The sequence below is a fragment of the Triturus cristatus genome, chromosome 4_1, assembly GCF_964204655.1.
Source record: "Triturus cristatus chromosome 4_1, aTriCri1.1, whole genome shotgun sequence".
NCBI lineage: Eukaryota > Metazoa > Chordata > Amphibia > Caudata > Salamandridae > Triturus > Triturus cristatus.
The window spans coordinates 146,020,610-146,042,033 of record NC_140585.1 but is presented as its reverse complement, the minus strand read 5'-3'; the positions used below and the strand labels follow the sequence as shown (position 1 = coordinate 146,042,033).

Below are 21,424 nucleotides of genomic sequence, written 5' to 3'. Positions count from 1 at the left end.
GATGGTGGGGAGTGCACGTGCAGGCCAGTGGAACTTTCACTTTCACAATGTGCCTGTAGGCCCTAAAACATTAGACCGAAACAAAGATAAATAAAACGCTTCAACGTCATAAAAAATAATTCCTCATTCAGAGCGCGATCCATCATTTCATTTATGTCTCTTGAAAAAACAACAGGCTTCAACGCATATGATTGATCATGTAGTCCTTTGATTTTGATGTAAATAACAAGGCTTCGTGCACGTTTCTTTTTTCAATTAAGTACACAGAAGCTTAAAACGAAAAGGCAGACATCCTTCGCAAAAAGTGTCTCACTTAAAAATTGCCCGTGATTGATCGTAAAAGTTATGAGACCGCATTAGTAAATCAGATGATGTCATGAGTGGAAAGCGCCACATTCTAGATGAAATTCTAAATAAAGGTAGAGTTGTCATGCTTTAAAAAATGCGATGGAATCCTCCCCGTCGGGGAATTGAACCCCGGTCTCCCGCGTGACAGGCGGGGATACTGACCACTATACTAACGAGGAACAGCTGCACCTGGTCTCGCTGAGCCGCTCCTTATGTGGCTGAAAACCCTCCTGTCCATCCTCATATGCTACGAATTTGTGCCATTTATCAACTCCTTCACACCAACACAGGGGCCCACAGGCTCAATAAACACACACACACTCCCTCACACAATACACACACAAACACACTCCTGCCTCACAAGATCCTTCTCACCTCCTAGCAGACACTCTCAGCAGCGCTCTCAGCAGCATCACCTGATGCCAGAGTCACAGCAACCAGCTCCCACGGCTGCTTCTGACGGCCCCGGCCTGGATCTTCAGCCCAGGGGCCCCTGGCTCTCTCTGATGCTGGAGGATTGCAGGGGGGGCTGCACACAGGGAGTGGGGAGGGAGACGCTCCCTCCCACCCGCCCACCCGCCCGCCTGCGCCAAAGGAGAAAGCTGGCTTGTAAAGGAGAAGAGAGGAGGCAGGAAAAGCCCAGGTGTGCGAGTGTCTGAGAAAGAGGCGCTTTGAATTGTGAAGCAGAGGAAAAAAGTGAAGACTTTGCAAAATTCCTTCGAGCCGGATTTGAACCAGCGACCTAAGGATATCAGCTTCCCCACTACAGTCCTCCGCTCTACCAACTGAGCTATCGAAGGCTCGGTGATGTAGGGATGACAAGGCGCTATATGGCATGAGGTGTGAGCAGCGTGCCCAGCCGCCTAGGCAGCACTCTGTCTCTAAACAGCAGCTCAAGGCCTTCATAAAGCGCCAAACCCTACAATGGAGACTTTCCTTCCCTGCACAAAGCCAGCAAAGGAAAACAAACAGGCCACCTGCCTTTCTCAATGCTTCTTTCAAATGCTAAGACATCACTTTGCGCACCTTAGAGCAACCTGTCCAGACACACTTACAAACTACCTTAGAAACGCCTCTCAAGGGCGACTATGACTGGCGCCCCAGACCAACCACCTCCCTTCTCTCCAGCCCCTAGCTAGAAGAATAGGAGACCTCACCCGGAGGATACAGACTCCAGAGTGACGGGCTAGAGACGCCCTTTGGGAGACATGACGGCACCAGGGCCGGACTGGCCATACGGGTAAAGAGAGAGCCCCCGCTGGACAGAGAGACTGAGGGACTCCGCCCATCCTGCGTAAATCCGGGCTTGGTGAGCAGTATCCCGCCCGCCCGTGTTGCTCTCCCCCTCCAATGCTGCTCTTCCCCATCTCCCTATCTGGCTTCACGTTAATACTATAAGCCCCCACCTCCTCTTTGCTTCCTTCCACCCAACCAGCAGATATCCATCAAACTAGGTGGGTCGCAGAATACTGGCATTCTGACAATTGGCTCGAGCCTGTCAACAATTTGGCAAGCTGCCATCTCCGAAGCTATAGTGTAGCAAGCTCCAGAAGCGAATCTCTCCCTTTCAATGTTGTCTTGAAACTGGATTCTTCATAGAGCTGGAGACCCCTAGAAACAGGCCTCCTGGATTTGCCAGTGCTTCTTCCAAGCGGTAACCCATCCTTTGTGAAGAACAAGCTTTGATGACCAGCATCCAGTTTTCTATCAGTGTTTTGTCTGTGTGCCTGAAAGGTGACGTTGTTATTAGCAGGTGGCAGGTCAAGTAAAGAAGAAATGTATGTAATAAAAGATTTGCGATGTAAAACCTTAAAAAATGTGTTTAGATAGGATGAAAAAAAACTAGAAGTATACCGTGGGGAGAAAAAAAGAGTCCCTTCCCTGACCGGGAATCGAACCCGGGCCGCGGCGGTGAGAGCGCCGAATCCTAACCACTAGACCACCAGGGAGCACTGGGTGCTCTGGAGCAGCACCTGCTCCAAGACATACCACCAGGGTGAGGCCGCCTGTGCTGCTGTCACAGGGTTTTGTGCATCAACTAAAGTAAGCAGGAAAACACACACACATCAACCTAACACTGGCAAGCTAGTCTTTACTACACTTTGGAAAACATCATGGGACACACAAAAAAAACACTGCTTTCAGGCACACCCCCAACAAAGCAATCTACTGAACGTTAAATAGACTCAGATCTCGGGACAGTTTCCATCCCTGGAAGACGCATGGGACCTTCATAACACACAACTAACTGGAGAGCAAAAACAGCAAGAACCAATTAACCATCCAGAAAAATACCAGTCACTGTTCTAGGTCAGCTCCTCTTCTCAGGGCACCAGCGGGAGGTCAGCGCCTCTTCTCAGGGCACCAGCGGGGGGTCAGTGCCTCTTCTCAGGGCACCAGCGGGAGGTCAGCGCCTCTTCTCAGGGCACCAGCTGGAGGTCAGCGCCTCTTCTCAGGGCACTAGCGGGGATCAGCACCTCTTCTCAGGTACCCCTGAAGGAGGGCAGTCCCTTTTCTCATGGCACCAGCGGGAGGTCAGCGCCTCTACTCAGGGCACCAGCAGGAGATAAGCGCCTCTTCTCAGGGCACCAGCGGGGGTCAGCTCCTCCTCTCAGAGCACCAGAGGGAGGGCAGTGCCTCTCCTCAGAGCACCAGCGGGGGGGGGGGGGGTCAGTGCCTCTTCTCAGGGCCCCAGCGGGGTGTCAGCACCTCTACTCAGGGCACCAGCGGGGGGTCAGTGCCTCTTCTCAGGGCACCAGCAGGAGGTCAGCGCCTCTTCTTAGGGCACCAGCGGGAGGTCAGCACCTCTTCTCAGGGCACCAGCGGGAGGTCAGCACCTCTTCTCAGGGCACCAGCTGGAGGTCAGCGCCTCTTCTCAGGGCACTAGCGGGGGGGTCAGCACCTCTTCTCAGGGGCCCTTGCAGGAGGGCAGCGCCTCTTCTCAGGGCATCAGCTGGAGGTCAGCGCCTCTTCTCAGGGGCCCTTGCAGGAGGGCAGCGCCTCTTCTCAGGGCACCAGCTGGAGGTCAGCGCCTCTTCTCAGGGCACCAGCTGGAGGTCAGCGCCTCTTCTCAGGGCACTAGCGGGGGGGGTCAGCGCCTCTTCTCAGGGGCCCTTGCAGGAGGGCAGCGCCTATTCTCATGGCACCAGCTGGAGGTCAGCGCCTCTTCTCAGGGGCCCTTGCAGGAGGGCAGCGCCTCTTCTCAGGGCACCAGCTGGAGGTCAGCGCCACTTCTCAGGGCACTAGCGGGGAATCAGCACCTCTTCTCAGGTACCCCTGAAGGAGGGCAGTCCCTTTTCTCATGGCACCAGCGGGAGGTCAGCGCCTCTACTCAGGGCACCAGCAGGAGGTAAGCGCCTCTTCTCAGGGCACCAGCGGGGGTCAGCTCCTCCTCTCAGGGCACCAGAGGGAGGGCAGTGCCTCTCCTCAGGGCACCAGCGGGGTGTCAGCGCCTCTACTCAGGGCACCAGCGGGGGGTCAGTGCCTCTTCTCAGGGCACCAGCGGGGGTCTGCTCCTCTTCTCAGGGACCCCTGTAGGAGGGCAGCAGACCTTCTGGGGGATGCCTGCAGCTCGTCCAAGGCCTCGTCAAAGCTCTCAAGTAAGCCCAGATCTGAGCATGAGCGCTTCACCCAGACCAGGGTGTTGCTTTGGATGCTGGCTCCCCTCGCCCTCAGTTTAGAGTGTTAGAAACTACAAGTAGCAGAATACACTGCAATAGCCTGAAAGGAATTTGGTACTCATGCTGGACCTAGGCAATATAAGATCTCTGACGAGGATGGTGGGGAGTGCACGTGCAGGCCAGTGGAACTTTCACTTTCACAATGTGCCTGTAAGCCCTAAAACATTAGACCGAAACAAAGATAAATAAAACGCTTCAACGTCATAAAAAATAATTCCTCATTCAGAGCGCGATCCATCATTTCATTTATGTCTCTTGAAAAAACAACAGGCTTCAACGCATATGATTGATCATGTAGTCATTTGATTTTGATGTAAATAACAAGGCTTCGTGCACGTTTCTTTTTTCAATTAAGTACACAGAAGGTTAAAACGAAAAGGCAGACATCCTTCGCAAAAAGTGTCCCACTTAAAAATTGCCCGTGATTGATCGTAAAAGTTATGAGACCGCATTAGTAAATCAGATGATGTCATGAGTGGAAAGCGCCACATTCTAGATGAAATTCTAAATAAAGGTAGAGTTGTCATGCTTTAAAAAATGCGATGGAATCCTCCCCGTCGGGGAATTGAACCCCGGTCTCCCGCGTGACAGGCGGGGATACTGACCACTATACTAACGAGGAACAGCTGCACCTGGTCTCGCTGAGCCGCTCCTTATGTGGCTGAAAACCCGCCTGTCCATCCTCATATGCTATGAATTTGTGCCATTTATCAACTCCTTCACACCAACACAGGGGCCCACAGGCTCAATAAACACACACACACTCCCTCACACAATACACACACAAACACACTCCTGCCTCACAAGATCCTTCTCACCTCCTAGCAGACACTCTCAGCAGCGCTCTCAGCAGCATCACCTGATGCCAGAGTCACAGCAACCAGCTCCCACGGCTGCTTCTGACGGCCCCGGCCTGGATCTTCAGCCCAGGGGCCCCTGGCTCTCTCTGATGCTGGAGGATTGCAGCGGGGGCTGCACACAGGGAGTGGGGAGGGAGACGCTCCCTCCCACCCGCCCACCCGCCCGCCTGCGCCAAAGGAGAAAGCTGGCTTGTAAAGGAGAAGAGAGGAGGCAGGAAAAGCCCAGGTGTGCGAGTGTCTGAGAAAGAGGCGCTTTGAATTGTGAAGCAGAGGAAAAAAGTGAAGACTTTGCAAAATTCCTTCGAGCCGGATTTGAACCAGCGACCTAAGGATATCAGCTTCCCCACTACAGTCCTCCGCTCTACCAACTGAGCTATCGAAGGCTCGGTGATGTAGGGATGACAAGGCGCTATATGGCATGAGGTGTGAGCAGCGTGCCCAGCCGCCTAGGCAGCACTCTGTCTCTAAACAGCAGCTCAAGGCCTTCATAAAGCGCCAAACCCTACAATGGAGACTTTCCTTCCCTGCACAAAGCCAGCAAAGGAAAACAAACAGGCCACCTGCCTTTCTCAATGCTTCTTTCAAATGCTAAGACATCACTTTGCGCACCTTAGAGCAACCTGTCCAGACACACTTACAAACTACCTTAGAAACGCCTCTCAAGGGCGACTATGACTGGCGCCCCAGACCAACCACCTCCCTTCTCTCCAGCCCCTAGCTAGAAGAATAGGAGACCTCACCCGGAGGATACAGACTCCAGAGTGACGGGCTAGAGACGCCCTTTGGGAGACATGACGGCACCAGGGCCGGACTGGCCATACGGGTAAAGAGAGAGCCCCCGCTGGACAGAGAGACTGAGGGACTCCGCCCATCCTGCGTAAATCCGGGCTTGGTGAGCAGTATCCCGCCCGCCCGTGTTGCTCTCCCCCTCCAATGCTGCTCTTCCCCATCTCCCTATCTGGCTTCACGTTAATACTATAAGCCCCCACCTCCTCTTTGCTTCCTTCCACCCAACCAGCAGATATCCATCAAACTAGGTGGGTCGCAGAATACTGGCATTCTGACAATTGGCTCGAGCCTGTCAACAATTTGGCAAGCTGCCATCTCCGAAGCTATAGTGTAGCAAGCTCCAGAAGCGAATCTCTCCCTTTCAATGTTGTCTTGAAACTGGATTCTTCATAGAGCTGGAGACCCCTAGAAACAGGCCTCCTGGATTTGCCAGTGCTTCTTCCAAGCGGTAACCCATCCTTTGTGAAGAACAAGCTTTGATGACCAGCATTCAGTTTTCTATCAGTGTTTTGTCTGTGTGCCTGAAAGGTGACGTTGTTATTAGCAGGTGGCAGGTCAAGTAAAGAAGAAATGTATGTAATAAAAGATTTGCGATGTAAAACCTTAAAAAATGTGTTTAGATAGGATGAAAAAAAACTAGAAGTATACCGTGGGGAGAAAAAAAGAGTCCCTTCCCTGACCGGGAATCGAACCCGGGCCGCGGTGGTGAGAGCGCCGAATCCTAACCACTAGACCACCAGGGAGCACTGGGTGCTCTGGAGCAGCACCTGCTCCAAGACATACCACCAGGGTGAGGCCGCCTGTGCTGCTGTCACAGGGTTTTGTGCATCAACTAAAGTAAGCAGGAAAACACACACACATCAACCTAACACTGGCAAGCTAGTCTTTACTACACTTTGGAAAACATCATGGGACACACAAAAAAAACACTGCTTTCAGGCACACCCCCAACAAAGCAATCTACTGAACGTTAAATAGACTCAGATCTCGGGACAGTTTCCATCCCTGGAAGACGCATGGGACCTTCATAACACACAACTAACTGGAGAGCAAAAACAGCAAGAACCAATTAACCATCCAGAAAAATACCAGTCACTGTTCTAGGTCAGCTCCTCTTCTCAGGGCACCAGCGGGAGGTCAGCGCCTCTTCTCAGGGCACCAGCGGGAGGTCAGCGCCTCTTCTCAGGGCACCAGCTGGAGGTCAGCACCTCTTCTCAGGGCACTAGCGGGGGGTCAGCGCCTCTTCTCAGGGGCCCTTGCAGGAGGGCAGCGCCTCTTCTCAGGGCACCAGCTGGAGGTCAGCGCCTCTTCTCAGGGCACCAGCGGGAGGTCAGCGCCTCTTCTCAGGGCACCAGCTGGAGGTCAGCGCCTCTTCTCAGGGCACTAGCGGGGGGGTCAGCGCCTCTTCTCAGGGGCCTTTGCAGGAGGGCAGCGCCTCTTCTCAGGGCACCAGCTGGAGGTCAGTGCCTCTTCTCAGGGCACTAGCGGGGGGTCAGCGCCTCTTCTCAGGGGCCCTTGCAGGAGGGCAGCGCCTCTTCTCAGGGCACCAGCTGGAGGTCAGCGCCTCTTCTCAGGGCACCAGCGGGAGGTCAGCGCCTCTTCTCAGGGCACCAGCTGGAGGTCAGCGCCTCTTCTCAGGGCACTAGCGGGGATCAGCACCTCTTCTCAGGTACCCCTGAAGGAGGGCAGTCCCTTTTCTCATGGCACCAGCGGGAGGTCAGCGCCTCTACTCAGGGCACCAGCAGGAGGTAAGCGCCTCTTCTCAGGGCACCAGCGGGGGTCAGCTCCTCCTCTCAGAGCACCAGAGGGAGGGCAGTGCCTCTCCTCAGAGCACCAGCGGGGGGGGGGTCAGTGCCTCTTCTCAGGGCCCCAGCGGGGTGTCAGCACCTCTACTCAGGGCACCAGCGGGGGGTCAGTGCCTCTTCTCAGGACACCAGCAGGAGGTCAGCGCCTCTTCTCAGGGCACCAGCGGGAGGTCAGCACCTCTTCTCAGGGCACCAGCGGGAGGTCAGCACCTCTTCTCAGGGCACCAGCTGGAGGTCAGCACCTCTTCTCAGGGCACTAGCGGGGGGGTCAGCGCCTCTTCTCAGGGGCCCTTGCAGGAGGGCAGCGCCTCTTCTCAGGGCACCAGCTGGAGGTCAGCGCCTCTTCTCAGGGGCCTTTGCAGGAGGGCAGCGCCTCTTCTCAGGGCACCAGCTGGAGGTCAGCGCCTCTTCTCAGGGCACCAGCTGGAGGTCAGCGCCTCTTCTCAGGGCACTAGCGGGGGGGGTCAGCGACTCTTCTCAGGGGCCCTTGCAGGAGGGCAGCGCCTATTCTCATGGCACCAGCTGAAGGTCAGCGCCTCTTCTCAGGGGCCCTTGCAGGAGGGCAGCGCCTCTTCTCAGGGCACCAGCTGGAGGTCAGCGCCACTTCTCAGGGCACTAGCGGGGAATCAGCACCTCTTCTCAGGTACCCCTGAAGGAGGGCAGTCCCTTTTCTCATGGCACCAGCGGGAGGTCAGCGCCTCTACTCAGGGCACCAGCAGGAGGTAAGCGCCTCTTCTCAGGGCACCAGCGGGGGTCAGCTCCTCCTCTCAGGGCACCAGAGGGAGGGCAGTGCCTCTCCTCAGGGCACCAGCGGGGTGTCAGTGCCTCTTCTCAGGGCACCAGCGGGGGTCAGCTCCTCCTCTCAGGGCACCAGAGGGAGGGTAGTGCCTCTCCTCAGGGCACCAGCGGGGTGTCAGCGCCTCTACTCAGGGCACCAGCGGGGGGTCAGTGCCTCTTCTCAGGGCACCAGCGGGGGTCTGCTCCTCTTCTCAGGGACCCCTGTAGGAGGGCAGCAGACCTTCTGGGGGATGCCTGCAGCTCGTCCAAGGCCTCGTCAAAGCTCTCAAGTAAGCCCAGATCTGAGCATGAGCGCTTCACCCAGACCAGGGTGTTGCTTTGGATGCTGGCTCCCCTCGCCCTCAGTTTAGAGTGTTAGAAACTACAAGTAGCAGAATACACTGCAATAGCCTGAAAGGAATTTGGTACTCATGCTGGACCTAGGCAATATAAGATCTCTGACGAGGATGGTGGGGAGTGCACGTGCAGGCCAGTGGAACTTTCACTTTCACAATGTGCCTGTAGGCCCTAAAACATTAGACCGAAACAAAGATAAATAAAACGCTTCAACGTCATAAAAAATAATTCCTCATTCAGAGCGCGATCCATCATTTCATTTATGTCTCTTGAAAAAACAACAGGCTTCAACGCATATGATTGATCATGTAGTCCTTTGATTTTGATGTAAATAACAAGGCTTCGTGCACGTTTCTTTTTTCAATTAAGTACACAGAAGCTTAAAACGAAAAGGCAGACATCCTTCGCAAAAAGTGTCTCACTTAAAAATTGCCCGTGATTGATCGTAAAAGTTATGAGACCGCATTAGTAAATCAGATGATGTCATGAGTGGAAAGCGCCACATTCTAGATGAAATTCTAAATAAAGGTAGAGTTGTCATGCTTTAAAAAATGCGATGGAATCCTCCCCGTCGGGGAATTGAACCCCGGTCTCCCGCGTGACAGGCGGGGATACTGACCACTATACTAACGAGGAACAGCTGCACCTGGTCTCGCTGAGCCGCTCCTTATGTGGCTGAAAACCCTCCTGTCCATCCTCATCTGCTACGAATTTGTGCCATTTATCAACTCCTTCACACCAACACAGGGGCCCACAGGCTCAATAAACACACACACACTCCCTCACACAATACACACACAAACACACTCCTGCCTCACAAGATCCTTCTCACCTCCTAGCAGACACTCTCAGCAGCGCTCTCAGCAGCATCACCTGATGCCAGAGTCACAGCAACCAGCTCCCACGGCTGCTTCTGACGGCCCCGGCCTGGATCTTCAGCCCAGGGGCCCCTGGCTCTCTCTGATGCTGGAGGATTGCAGCGGGGGCTGCACACAGGGAGTGGGGAGGGAGACGCTCCCTCCCACCCGCCCACCCGCCCGCCTGCGCCAAAGGAGAAAGCTGGCTTGTAAAGGAGAAGAGAGGAGGCAGGAAAAGCCCAGGTGTGCGAGTGTCTGAGAAAGAGGCGCTTTGAATTGTGAAGCAGAGGAAAAAAGTGAAGACTTTGCAAAATTCCTTCGAGCCGGATTTGAACCAGCGACCTAAGGATATCAGCTTCCCCACTACAGTCCTCCGCTCTACCAACTGAGCTATCGAAGGCTCGGTGATGTAGGGATGACAAGGCGCTATATGGCATGAGGTGTGAGCAGCGTGCCCAGCCGCCTAGGCAGCACTCTGTCTCTAAACAGCAGCTCAAGGCCTTCATAAAGCGCCAAACCCTACAATGGAGACTTTCCTTCCCTGCACAAAGCCAGCAAAGGAAAACAAACAGGCCACCTGCCTTTCTCAATGCTTCTTTCAAATGCTAAGACATCACTTTGCGCACCTTAGAGCAACCTGTCCAGACACACTTACAAACTACCTTAGAAACGCCTCTCAAGGGCGACTATGACTGGCGCCCCAGACCAACCACCTCCCTTCTCTCCAGCCCCTAGCTAGAAGAATAGGAGACCTCACCCGGAGGATACAGACTCCAGAGTGACGGGCTAGAGACGCCCTTTGGGAGACATGACGGCACCAGGGCCGGACTGGCCATACGGGTAAAGAGAGAGCCCCCGCTGGACAGAGAGACTGAGGGACTCCGCCCATCCTGCGTAAATCCGGGCTTGGTGAGCAGTATCCCGCCCGCCCGTGTTGCTCTCCCCCTCCAATGCTGCTCTTCCCCATCTCCCTATCTGGCTTCACGTTAATACTATAAGTCCCCACCTCCTCTTTGCTTCCTTCCACCCAACCAGCAGATATCCATCAAACTAGGTGGGTCGCAGAATACTGGCATTCTGACAATTGGCTCGAGCCTGTCAACAATTTGGCAAGCTGCCATCTCCGAAGCTATAGTGTAGCAAGCTCCAGAAGCGAATCTCTCCCTTTCAATGTTGTCTTGAAACTGGATTCTTCATAGAGCTGGAGACCCCTAGAAACAGGCCTCCTGGATTTGCCAGTGCTTCTTCCAAGCGGTAACCCATCCTTTGTGAAGAACAAGCTTTGATGACCAGCATTCAGTTTTCTATCAGTGTTTTGTCTGTGTGCCTGAAAGGTGACGTTGTTATTAGCAGGTGGCAGGTCAAGTAAAGAAGAAATGTATGTAATAAAAGATTTGCGATGTAAAACCTTAAAAATTGTGTTTAGATAGGATGAAAAAAAACTAGAAGTATACCGTGGGGAGAAAAAAAGAGTCCCTTCCCTGACCGGGAATCGAACCCGGGCCACGGCGGTGAGAGCGCCGAATCCTAACCACTAGACCACCAGGGAGCACTGGGTGCTCTGGAGCAGCACCTGCTCCAAGACATACCACCAGGGTGAGGCCGCCTGTGCTGCTGTCACAGGGTTTTGTGCATCAACTAAAGTAAGCAGGAAAACACACACACATCAACCTAACACTGGCAAGCTAGTCTTTACTACACTTTGGAAAACATCATGGGACACACAAAAAAAACACTGCTTTCAGGCACACCCCCAACAAAGCAATCTACTGAACGTTAAATAGACTCAGATCTCGGGACAGTTTCCATCCCTGGAAGACGCATGGGACCTTCATAACACACAACTAACTGGAGAGCAAAAACAGCAAGAACCAATTAACCATCCAGAAAAATACCAGTCACTGTTCTAGGTCAGCTCCTCTTCTCAGGGCACCAGCGGGAGGTCAGCGCCTCTTCTCAGGGCACCAGCGGGAGGTCAGCGCCTCTTCTCAGGGCACCAGCTGGAGGTCAGCACCTCTTCTCAGGGCACTAGCGGGGGGTCAGCGCCTCTTCTCAGGGGCCCTTGCAGGAGGGCAGCGCCTCTTCTCAGGGCACCAGCTGGAGGTCAGCGCCTCTTCTCAGGGCACTAGCGGGGGGGTCAGCGCCTCTTCTCAGGGGCCTTTGCAGGAGGGCAGCGCCTCTTCTCAGGGCACCAGCTGGAGGTCAGTGCCTCTTCTCAGGGCACTAGCGGGGGGTCAGCGCCTCTTCTCAGGGGCCCTTGCAGGAGGGCAGCGCCTCTTCTCAGGGCACCAGCTGGAGGTCAGCGCCTCTTCTCAGGGCACCAGCGGGAGGTCAGCGCCTCTTCTCAGGGCACCAGCTGGAGGTCAGCGCCTCTTCTCAGGGCACTAGCGGGGATCAGCACCTCTTCTCAGGTACCCCTGAAGGAGGGCAGTCCCTTTTCTCATGGCACCAGCGGGAGGTCAGCGCCTCTACTCAGGGCACCAGCAGGAGATAAGCGCCTCTTCTCAGGGCACCAGCGGGGGTCAGCTCCTCCTCTCAGAGCACCAGAGGGAGGGCAGTGCCTCTCCTCAGAGCACCAGCGGGGGGGGGGGGGTCAGTGCCTCTTCTCAGGGCCCCAGCGGGGTGTCAGCACCTCTACTCAGGGCACCAGCGGGGGGTCAGTGCCTCTTCTCAGGGCACCAGCAGGAGGTCAGCGCCTCTTCTTAGGGCACCAGCGGGAGGTCAGCACCTCTTCTCAGGGCACCAGCGGGAGGTCAGCACCTCTTCTCAGGGCACCAGCTGGAGGTCAGCGCCTCTTCTCAGGGCACTAGCGGGGGGGTCAGCACCTCTTCTCAGGGGCCCTTGCAGGAGGGCAGCGCCTCTTCTCAGGGCATCAGCTGGAGGTCAGCGCCTCTTCTCAGGGGCCCTTGCAGGAGGGCAGCGCCTCTTCTCAGGGCACCAGCTGGAGGTCAGCGCCTCTTCTCAGGGCACCAGCTGGAGGTCAGCGCCTCTTCTCAGGGCACTAGCGGGGGGGGTCAGCGCCTCTTCTCAGGGGCCCTTGCAGGAGGGCAGCGCCTATTCTCATGGCACCAGCTGGAGGTCAGCGCCTCTTCTCAGGGGCCCTTGCAGGAGGGCAGCGCCTCTTCTCAGGGCACCAGCTGGAGGTCAGCGCCACTTCTCAGGGCACTAGCGGGGAATCAGCACCTCTTCTCAGGTACCCCTGAAGGAGGGCAGTCCCTTTTCTCATGGCACCAGCGGGAGGTCAGCGCCTCTACTCAGGGCACCAGCGGGGGTCAGCTCCTCCTCTCAGGGCACCAGAGGGAGGGCAGTGCCTCTCCTCAGGGCACCAGCGGGGTGTCAGCGCCTCTACTCAGGGCACCAGCGGGGGGTCAGTGCCTCTTCTCAGGGCACCAGCGGGGGTCTGCTCCTCTTCTCAGGGACCCCTGTAGGAGGGCAGCAGACCTTCTGGGGGATGCCTGCAGCTCGTCCAAGGCCTCGTCAAAGCTCTCAAGTAAGCCCAGATCTGAGCATGAGCGCTTCACCCAGACCAGGGTGTTGCTTTGGATACTGGCTCCCCTCGCCCTCAGTTTAGAGTGTTAGAAACTACAAGTAGCAGAATACACTGCAATAGCCTGAAAGGAATTTGGTACTCATGCTGGACCTAGGCAATATAAGATCTCTGACGAGGATGGTGGGGAGTGCACGTGCAGGCCAGTGGAACTTTCACTTTCACAATGTGCCTGTAAGCCCTAAAACATTAGACCGAAACAAAGATAAATAAAACGCTTCAACGTCATAAAAAATAATTCCTCATTCAGAGCGCGATCCATCATTTCATTTATGTCTCTTGAAAAAACAACAGGCTTCAACGCATATGATTGATCATGTAGTCATTTGATTTTGATGTAAATAACAAGGCTTCGTGCACGTTTCTTTTTTCAATTAAGTACACAGAAGGTTAAAACGAAAAGGCAGACATCCTTCGCAAAAAGTGTCCCACTTAAAAATTGCCCGTGATTGATCGTAAAAGTTATGAGACCGCATTAGTAAATCAGATGATGTCATGAGTGGAAAGCGCCACATTCTAGATGAAATTCTAAATAAAGGTAGAGTTGTCATGCTTTAAAAAATGCGATGGAATCCTCCCCGTCGGGGAATTGAACCCCGGTCTCCCGCGTGACAGGCGGGGATACTGACCACTATACTAACGAGGAACAGCTGCACCTGGTCTCGCTGAGCCGCTCCTCATGTGGCTGAAAACCCGCCTGTCCATCCTCATATGCTATGAATTTGTGCCATTTATCAACTCCTTCACACCAACACAGGGGCCCACAGGCTCAATAAACACACACACACTCCCTCACACAATACACACACAAACACACTCCTGCCTCACAAGATCCTTCTCACCTCCTAGCAGACACTCTCAGCAGCGCTCTCAGCAGCATCACCTGATGCCAGAGTCACAGCAACCAGCTCCCACGGCTGCTTCTGACGGCCCCGGCCTGGATCTTCAGCCCAGGGGCCCCTGGCTCTCTCTGATGCTGGAGGATTGCAGCGGGGGCTGCACACAGGGAGTGGGGAGGGAGACGCTCCCTCCCACCCGCCCACCCGCCCGCCTGCGCCAAAGGAGAAAGCTGGCTTGTAAAGGAGAAGAGAGGAGGCAGGAAAAGCCCAGGTGTGCGAGTGTCTGAGAAAGAGGCGCTTTGAATTGTGAAGCAGAGGAAAAAAGTGAAGACTTTGCAAAATTCCTTCGAGCCGGATTTGAACCAGCGACCTAAGGATATCAGCTTCCCCACTACAGTCCTCCGCTCTACCAACTGAGCTATCGAAGGCTCGGTGATGTAGGGATGACAAGGCGCTATATGGCATGAGGTGTGAGCAGCGTGCCCAGCCGCCTAGGCAGCACTCTGTCTCTAAACAGCAGCTCAAGGCCTTCATAAAGCGCCAAACCCTACAATGGAGACTTTCCTTCCCTGCACAAAGCCAGCAAAGGAAAACAAACAGGCCACCTGCCTTTCTCAATGCTTCTTTCAAATGCTAAGACATCACTTTGCGCACCTTAGAGCAACCTGTCCAGACACACTTACAAACTACCTTAGAAACGCCTCTCAAGGGCGACTATGACTGGCGCCCCAGACCAACCACCTCCCTTCTCTCCAGCCCCTAGCTAGAAGAATAGGAGACCTCACCCGGAGGATACAGACTCCAGAGTGACGGGCTAGAGACGCCCTTTGGGAGACATGACGGCACCAGGGCCGGACTGGCCATACGGGTAAAGAGAGAGCCCCCGCTGGACAGAGAGACTGAGGGACTCCGCCCATCCTGCGTAAATCCGGGCTTGGTGAGCAGTATCCCGCCCGCCCGTGTTGCTCTCCCCCTCCAATGCTGCTCTTCCCCATCTCCCTATCTGGCTTCACGTTAATACTATAAGTCCCCACCTCCTCTTTGCTTCCTTCCACCCAACCAGCAGATATCCATCAAACTAGGTGGGTCGCAGAATACTGGCATTCTGACAATTGGCTCGAGCCTGTCAACAATTTGGCAAGCTGCCATCTCCGAAGCTATAGTGTAGCAAGCTCCAGAAGCGAATCTCTCCCTTTCAATGTTGTCTTGAAACTGGATTCTTCATAGAGCTGGAGACCCCTAGAAACAGGCCTCCTGGATTTGCCAGTGCTTCTTCCAAGCGGTAACCCATCCTTTGTGAAGAACAAGCTTTGATGACCAGCATCCAGTTTTCTATCAGTGTTTTGTCTGTGTGCCTGAAAGGTGACGTTGTTATTAGCAGGTGGCAGGTCAAGTAAAGAAGAAATGTATGTAATAAAAGATTTGCGATGTAGAACCTTAAAAAATGTGTTTAGATAGGATGAAAAAAAACTAGAAGTATACCGTGGGGAGAAAAAAAGAGTCCCTTCCCTGACCGGGAATCGAACCCGGGCCGCGGCGGTGAGAGCGCCGAATCCTAACCACTAGACCACCAGGGAGCACTGGGTGCTCTGGAGCAGCACCTGCTCCAAGACATACCACCAGGGTGAGGCCGCCTGTGCTGCTGTCACAGGGTTTTGTGCATCAACTAAAGTAAGCAGGAAAACACACACACATCAACCTAACACTGGCAAGCTTGTCTTTACTACACTTTGGAAAACATCATGGGACACACAAAAAAAACACTGCTTTCAGGCACACCCCCAACAAAGCAATCTACTGAACGTTAAATAGACTCAGATCTCGGGACAGTTTCCATCCCTGGAAGACGCATGGGACCTTCATAACACACAACTAACTGGAGAGCAAAAACAGCAAGAACCAATTAACCATCCAGAAAAATACCAGTCACTGTTCTAGGTCAGCTCCTCTTCTCAGGGCACCAGCGGGAGGTCAGCGCCTCTTCTCAGGGCACCAGCGGGAGGTCAGCGCCTCTTCTCAGGGCACCAGCTGGAGGTCAGCACCTCTTCTCAGGGCACTAGCGGGGGGTCAGCGCCTCTTCTCAGGGGCCCTTGCAGGAGGGCAGCGCCTCTTCTCAGGGCACCAGCTGGAGGTCAGCGCCTCTTCTCAGGGCACTAGCGGGGGGGTCAGCGCCTCTTCTCAGGGGCCTTTGCAGGAGGGCAGCGCCTCTTCTCAGGGCACCAGCTGGAGGTCAGTGCCTCTTCTCAGGGCACTAGCGGGGGGTCAGCGCCTCTTCTCAGGGGCCCTTGCAGGAGGGCAGCGCCTCTTCTCAGGGCACCAGCTGGAGGTCAGCGCCTCTTCTCAGGGCACCAGCGGGAGGTCAGCGCCTCTTCTCAGGGCACCAGCTGGAGGTCAGCGCCTCTTCTCAGGGCACTAGCGGGGATCAGCACCTCTTCTCAGGTACCCCTGAAGGAGGGCAGTCCCTTTTCTCATGGCACCAGCGGGAGGTCAGCGCCTCTACTCAGGGCACCAGCAGGAGGTAAGCGCCTCTTCTCAGGGCACCAGCGGGGGTCAGCTCCTCCTCTCAGAGCACCAGAGGGAGGGCAGTGCCTCTCCTCAGAGCACCAGCGGGGGGGGGGGTCAGTGCCTCTTCTCAGGGCCCCAGCGGGGTGTCAGCACCTCTACTCAGGGCACCAGCGGGGGGTCAGTGCCTCTTCTCAGGACACCAGCAGGAGGTCAGCGCCTCTTCTCAGGGCACCAGCGGGAGGTCAGCACCTCTTCTCAGGGCACCAGCGGGAGGTCAGCACCTCTTCTCAGGGCACCAGCTGGAGGTCAGCACCTCTTCTCAGGGCACTAGCGGGGGGGTCAGCGCCTCTTCTCAGGGGCCCTTGCAGGAGGGCAGCGCCTCTTCTCAGGGCACCAGCTGGAGGTCAGCGCCTCTTCTCAGGGGCCTTTGCAGGAGGGCAGCGCCTCTTCTCAGGGCACCAGCTGGAGGTCAGCGCCTCTTCTCAGGGCACCAGCTGGAGGTCAGCGCCTCTTCTCAGGGCACCAGCGGGAGGTCAGCACCTCTTCTCAGGGCACCAGCGGGAGGTCAGCACCTCTTCTCAGGGCACCAGCTGGAGGTCAGCACCTCTTCTCAGGGCACTAGCGGGGGGTCAGCGCCTCTTCTCAGGGGCCCTTGCAGGAGGGCAGCGCCTCTTCTCAGGGCACCAGCTGGAGGTCAGCGCCTCTTCTCAGGGGCCTTTGCAGGAGGGCAGCGCCTCTTCTCAGGGCACCAGCTGGAGGTCAGCGCCTCTTCTCAGGGCACCAGCTGGAGGTCAGCGCCTCTTCTCAGGGCACTAGCGGGGGGGGGTCAGCGACTCTTCTCAGGGGCCCTTGCAGGAGGGCAGCGCCTATTCTCATGGCACCAGCTGGAGGTCAGCGCCTCTTCTCAGGGGCCCTTGCAGGAGGGCAGCGCCTCTTCTCAGGGCACCAGCTGGAGGTCAGCGCCACTTCTCAGGGCACTAGCGGGGAATCAGCACCTCTTCTCAGGTACCCCTGAAGGAGGGCAGTCCCTTTTCTCATGGCACCAGCGGGAGGTCAGCGCCTCTACTCAGGGCACCAGCAGGAGGTAAGCGCCTCTTCTCAGGGCACCAGCGGGGGTCAGCTCCTCCTCTCAGGGCACCAGAGGGAGGGCAGTGCCTCTCCTCAGGGCACCAGCGGGGTGTCAGTGCCTCTTCTCAGGGCACCAGCGGGGGTCAGCTCCTCCTCTCAGGGCACCAGAGGGAGGGTAGTGCCTCTCCTCAGGGCACCAGCGGGGTGTCAGCGCCTCTACTCAGGGCACCAGCGGGGGGTCAGTGCCTCTTCTCAGGGCACCAGCGGGGGTCTGCTCCTCTTCTCAGGGACCCCTGTAGGAGGGCAGCAGACCTTCTGGGGGATGCCTGCAGCTCGTCCAAGGCCTCGTCAAAGCTCTCAAGTAAGCCCAGATCTGAGCATGAGCGCTTCACCCAGACCAGGGTGTTGCTTTGGATGCTGGCTCCCCTCGCCCTCAGTTTAGAGTGTTAGAAACTACAAGTAGCAGAATACACTGCAATAGCCTGAAAGGAATTTGGTACTCATGCTGGACCTAGGCAATATAAGATCTCTGACGAGGATGGTGGGGAGTGCACGTGCAGGCCAGTGGAACTTTCACTTTCACAATGTGCCTGTAGGCCCTAAAACATTAGACCGAAACAAAGATAAATAAAACGCTTCAACGTCATAAAAAATAATTCCTCATTCAGAGCGCGATCCATCATTTCATTTATGTCTCTTGAAAAAACAACAGGCTTCAACGCATATGATTGATCATGTAGTCCTTTGATTTTGATGTAAATAACAAGGCTTCGTGCACGTTTCTTTTTTCAATTAAGTACACAGAAGCTTAAAACGAAAAGGCAGACATCCTTCGCAAAAAGTGTCTCACTTAAAAATTGCCCGTGATTGATCGTAAAAGTTATGAGACCGCATTAGTAAATCAGATGATGTCATGAGTGGAAAGCGCCACATTCTAGATGAAATTCTAAATAAAGGTAGAGTTGTCATGCTTTAAAAAATGCGATGGAATCCTCCCCGTCGGGGAATTGAACCCCGGTCTCCCGCGTGACAGGCGGGGATACTGACCACTATACTAACGAGGAACAGCTGCACCTGGTCTCGCTGAGCCGCTCCTTATGTGGCTGAAAACCCTCCTGTCCATCCTCATATGCTACGAATTTGTGCCATTTATCAACTCCTTCACACCAACACAGGGGCCCACAGGCTCAATAAACACACACACACTCCCTCACACAATACACACACAAACACACTCCTGCCTCACAAGATCCTTCTCACCTCCTAGCAGACACTCTCAGCAGCGCTCTCAGCAGCATCACCTGATGCCAGAGTCACAGCAACCAGCTCCCACGGCTGCTTCTGACGGCCCCGGCCTGGATCTTCAGCCCAGGGGCCCCTGGCTCTCTCTGATGCTGGAGGATTGCAGCGGGGGCTGCACACAGGGAGTGGGGAGGGAGACGCTCCCTCCCACCCGCCCACCCGCCCGCCTGCGCCAAAGGAGAAAGCTGGCTTGTAAAGGAGAAGAGAGGAGGCAGGAAAAGCCCAGGTGTGCGAGTGTCTGAGAAAGAGGCGCTTTGAATTGTGAAGCAGAGGAAAAAAGTGAAGACTTTGCAAAATTCCTTCGAGCCGGATTTGAACCAGCGACCTAAGGATATCAGCTTCCCCACTACAGTCCTCCGCTCTACCAACTGAGCTATCGAAGGCTCGGTGATGTAGGGATGACAAGGCGCTATATGGCATGAGGTGTGAGCAGCGTGCCCAGCCGCCTAGGCAGCACTCTGTCTCTAAACAGCAGCTCAAGGCCTTCATAAAGCGCCAAACCCTACAATGGAGACTTTCCTTCCCTGCACAAAGCCAGCAAAGGAAAACAAACAGGCCACCTGCCTTTCTCAATGCTTCTTTCAAATGCTAAGACATCACTTTGCGCACCTTAGAGCAACCTGTCCAGACACACTTACAAACTACCTTAGAAACGCCTCTCAAGGGCGACTATGACTGGCGCCCCAGACCAACCACCTCCCTTCTCTCCAGCCCCTAGCTAGAAGAATAGGAGACCTCACCCGGAGGATACAGACTCCAGAGTGACGGGCTAGAGACGCCCTTTGGGAGACATGACGGCACCAGGGCCGGACTGGCCATACGGGTAAAGAGAGAGCCCCCGCTGGACAGAGAGACTGAGGGACTCCGCCCATCCTGCGTAAATCCGGGCTTGGTGAGCAGTATCCCGCCCGCCCGTGTTGCTCTCCCCCTCCAATGCTGCTCTTCCCCATCTCCCTATCTGGCTTCACGTTAATACTATAAGTCCCCACCTCCTCTTTGCTTCCTTCCACCCAACCAGCAGATATCCATCAAACTAGGTGGGTCGCAGAATACTGGCATTCTGACAATTGGCTCGAGCCTGTCAACAATTTGGCAAGCTGCCATCTCCGAAGCTATAGTGTAGCAAGCTCCAGAAGCGAATCTCTCCCTTTCAATGTTGTCTTGAAACTGGATTCTTCATAGAGCTGGAGACCCCTAGAAACAGGCCTCCTGGATTTGCCAGTGCTTCTTCCAAGCGGTAACCCATCCTTTGTGAAGAACAAGCTTTGATGACCAGCATTCAGTTTTCTATCAGTGTTTTGTCTGTGTGCCTGAAAGGTGACGTTGTTATTAGCAGGTGGCAGGTCAAGTAAAGAAGAAATGTATGTAATAAAAGATTTGCGATGTAAAACCTTAAAAATTGTGTTTAGATAGGATGAAAAAAAACTAGAAGTATACCGTGGGGAGAAAAAAAGAGTCCCTTCCCTGACCGGGAATCGAACCCGGGCCACGGCGGTGAGAGCGCCGAATCCTAACCACTAGACCACCAGGGAGCACTGGGTGCTCTGGAGCAGCACCTGCTCCAAGACATACCACCAGGGTGAGGCCGCCTGTGCTGCTGTCACAGGGTTTTGTGCATCAACTAAAGTAAGCAGGAAAACACACACACATCAACCTAACACTGGCAAGCTAGTCTTTACTACACTTTGGAAAACATCATGGGACACACAAAAAAAACACTGCTTTCAGGCACACCCCCAACAAAGCAATCTACTGAACGTTAAATAGACTCAGATCTCGGGACAGTTTCCATCCCTGGAAGACGCATGGGACCTTCATAACACACAACTAACTGGAGAGCAAAAACAGCAAGAACCAATTAACCATCCAGAAAAATACCAGTCACTGTTCTAGGTCAGCTCCTCTTCTCAGGGCACCAGCGGGAGGTCAGCGCCTCTTCTCAGGGCACCAGCGGGAGGTCAGCGCCTCTTCTCAGGGCACCAGCTGGAGGTCAGCACCTCTTCTCAGGGCACTAGCGGGGGGTCAGCGCCTCTTCTCAGGGGCCCTTGCAGGAGGGCAGCGCCTCTTCTCAGGGCACCAGCTGGAGGTCAGCGCCTCTTCTCAGGGCACTAGCGGGGGGGTCAGCGCCTCTTCTCAGGGGCCTTTGCAGGAGGGCAGCGCCTCTTCTCAGGGCACCAGCTGGAGGTCAGTGCCTCTTCTCAGGGCACTAGCGGGGGGTCAGCGCCTCTTCTCAGGGGCCCTTGCAGGAGGGCAGCGCCTCTTCTCAGGGCACCAGCTGGAGGTCAGCGCCTCTTCTCAGGGCACCAGCGGGAGGTCAGCGCCTCTTCTCAGGGCACCAGCTGGAGGTCAGCGCCTCTTCTCAGGGCACTAGCGGGGATCAGCACCTCTTCTCAGGTACCCCTGAAGGAGGGCAGTCCCTTTTCTCATGGCACCAGCGGGAGGTCAGCGCCTCTACTCAGGGCACCAGCAGGAGATAAGCGCCTCTTCTCAGGGCACCAGCGGGGGTCAGCTCCTCCTCTCAGAGCACCAGAGGGAGGGCAGTGCCTCTCCTCAGAGCACCAGCGGGGGGGGGGGGGTCAGTGCCTCTTCTCAGGGCCCCAGCGGGGTGTCAGCACCTCTACTCAGGGCACCAGCGGGGGGTCAGTGCCTCTTCTCAGGGCACCAGCAGGAGGTCAGCGCCTCTTCTTAGG

General features: G+C 55.3%; 9 non-coding genes across 9 annotated transcripts; all 9 read right to left on the bottom strand.

Moving 5' to 3' along the window:
- Positions 1 to 455: 455 nt before the first annotated feature.
- Positions 456 to 527, bottom strand: TRNAD-GUC (transfer RNA aspartic acid (anticodon GUC)). Its single transcript has one exon. It is a non-coding gene; the product is annotated as a tRNA-Asp (tRNA).
- A 1,698-nt stretch (positions 528 to 2,225) lies between these two features.
- TRNAE-CUC (transfer RNA glutamic acid (anticodon CUC)) lies at positions 2,226 to 2,297 on the bottom strand. Its single transcript has one exon. It is a non-coding gene; the product is annotated as a tRNA-Glu (tRNA).
- A 2,281-nt stretch (positions 2,298 to 4,578) lies between these two features.
- On the bottom strand, positions 4,579 to 4,650 carry TRNAD-GUC (transfer RNA aspartic acid (anticodon GUC)). Its single transcript has one exon. It is a non-coding gene; the product is annotated as a tRNA-Asp (tRNA).
- A 4,530-nt stretch (positions 4,651 to 9,180) lies between these two features.
- Positions 9,181 to 9,252, bottom strand: TRNAD-GUC (transfer RNA aspartic acid (anticodon GUC)). Its single transcript has one exon. It is a non-coding gene; the product is annotated as a tRNA-Asp (tRNA).
- Positions 9,253 to 10,950: 1,698 nt separating this feature from the next.
- On the bottom strand, positions 10,951 to 11,022 carry TRNAE-CUC (transfer RNA glutamic acid (anticodon CUC)). The gene has a single exon. It is a non-coding gene; the product is annotated as a tRNA-Glu (tRNA).
- A 2,572-nt stretch (positions 11,023 to 13,594) lies between these two features.
- TRNAD-GUC (transfer RNA aspartic acid (anticodon GUC)) lies at positions 13,595 to 13,666 on the bottom strand. Its single transcript has one exon. It is a non-coding gene; the product is annotated as a tRNA-Asp (tRNA).
- A 1,698-nt stretch (positions 13,667 to 15,364) lies between these two features.
- On the bottom strand, positions 15,365 to 15,436 carry TRNAE-CUC (transfer RNA glutamic acid (anticodon CUC)). Its single transcript has one exon. It is a non-coding gene; the product is annotated as a tRNA-Glu (tRNA).
- Positions 15,437 to 18,424: 2,988 nt separating this feature from the next.
- TRNAD-GUC (transfer RNA aspartic acid (anticodon GUC)) lies at positions 18,425 to 18,496 on the bottom strand. Its single transcript has one exon. It is a non-coding gene; the product is annotated as a tRNA-Asp (tRNA).
- Positions 18,497 to 20,194: 1,698 nt separating this feature from the next.
- On the bottom strand, positions 20,195 to 20,266 carry TRNAE-CUC (transfer RNA glutamic acid (anticodon CUC)). Its single transcript has one exon. It is a non-coding gene; the product is annotated as a tRNA-Glu (tRNA).
- Between the last annotated feature and the right edge of the window lie 1,158 nt (positions 20,267 to 21,424).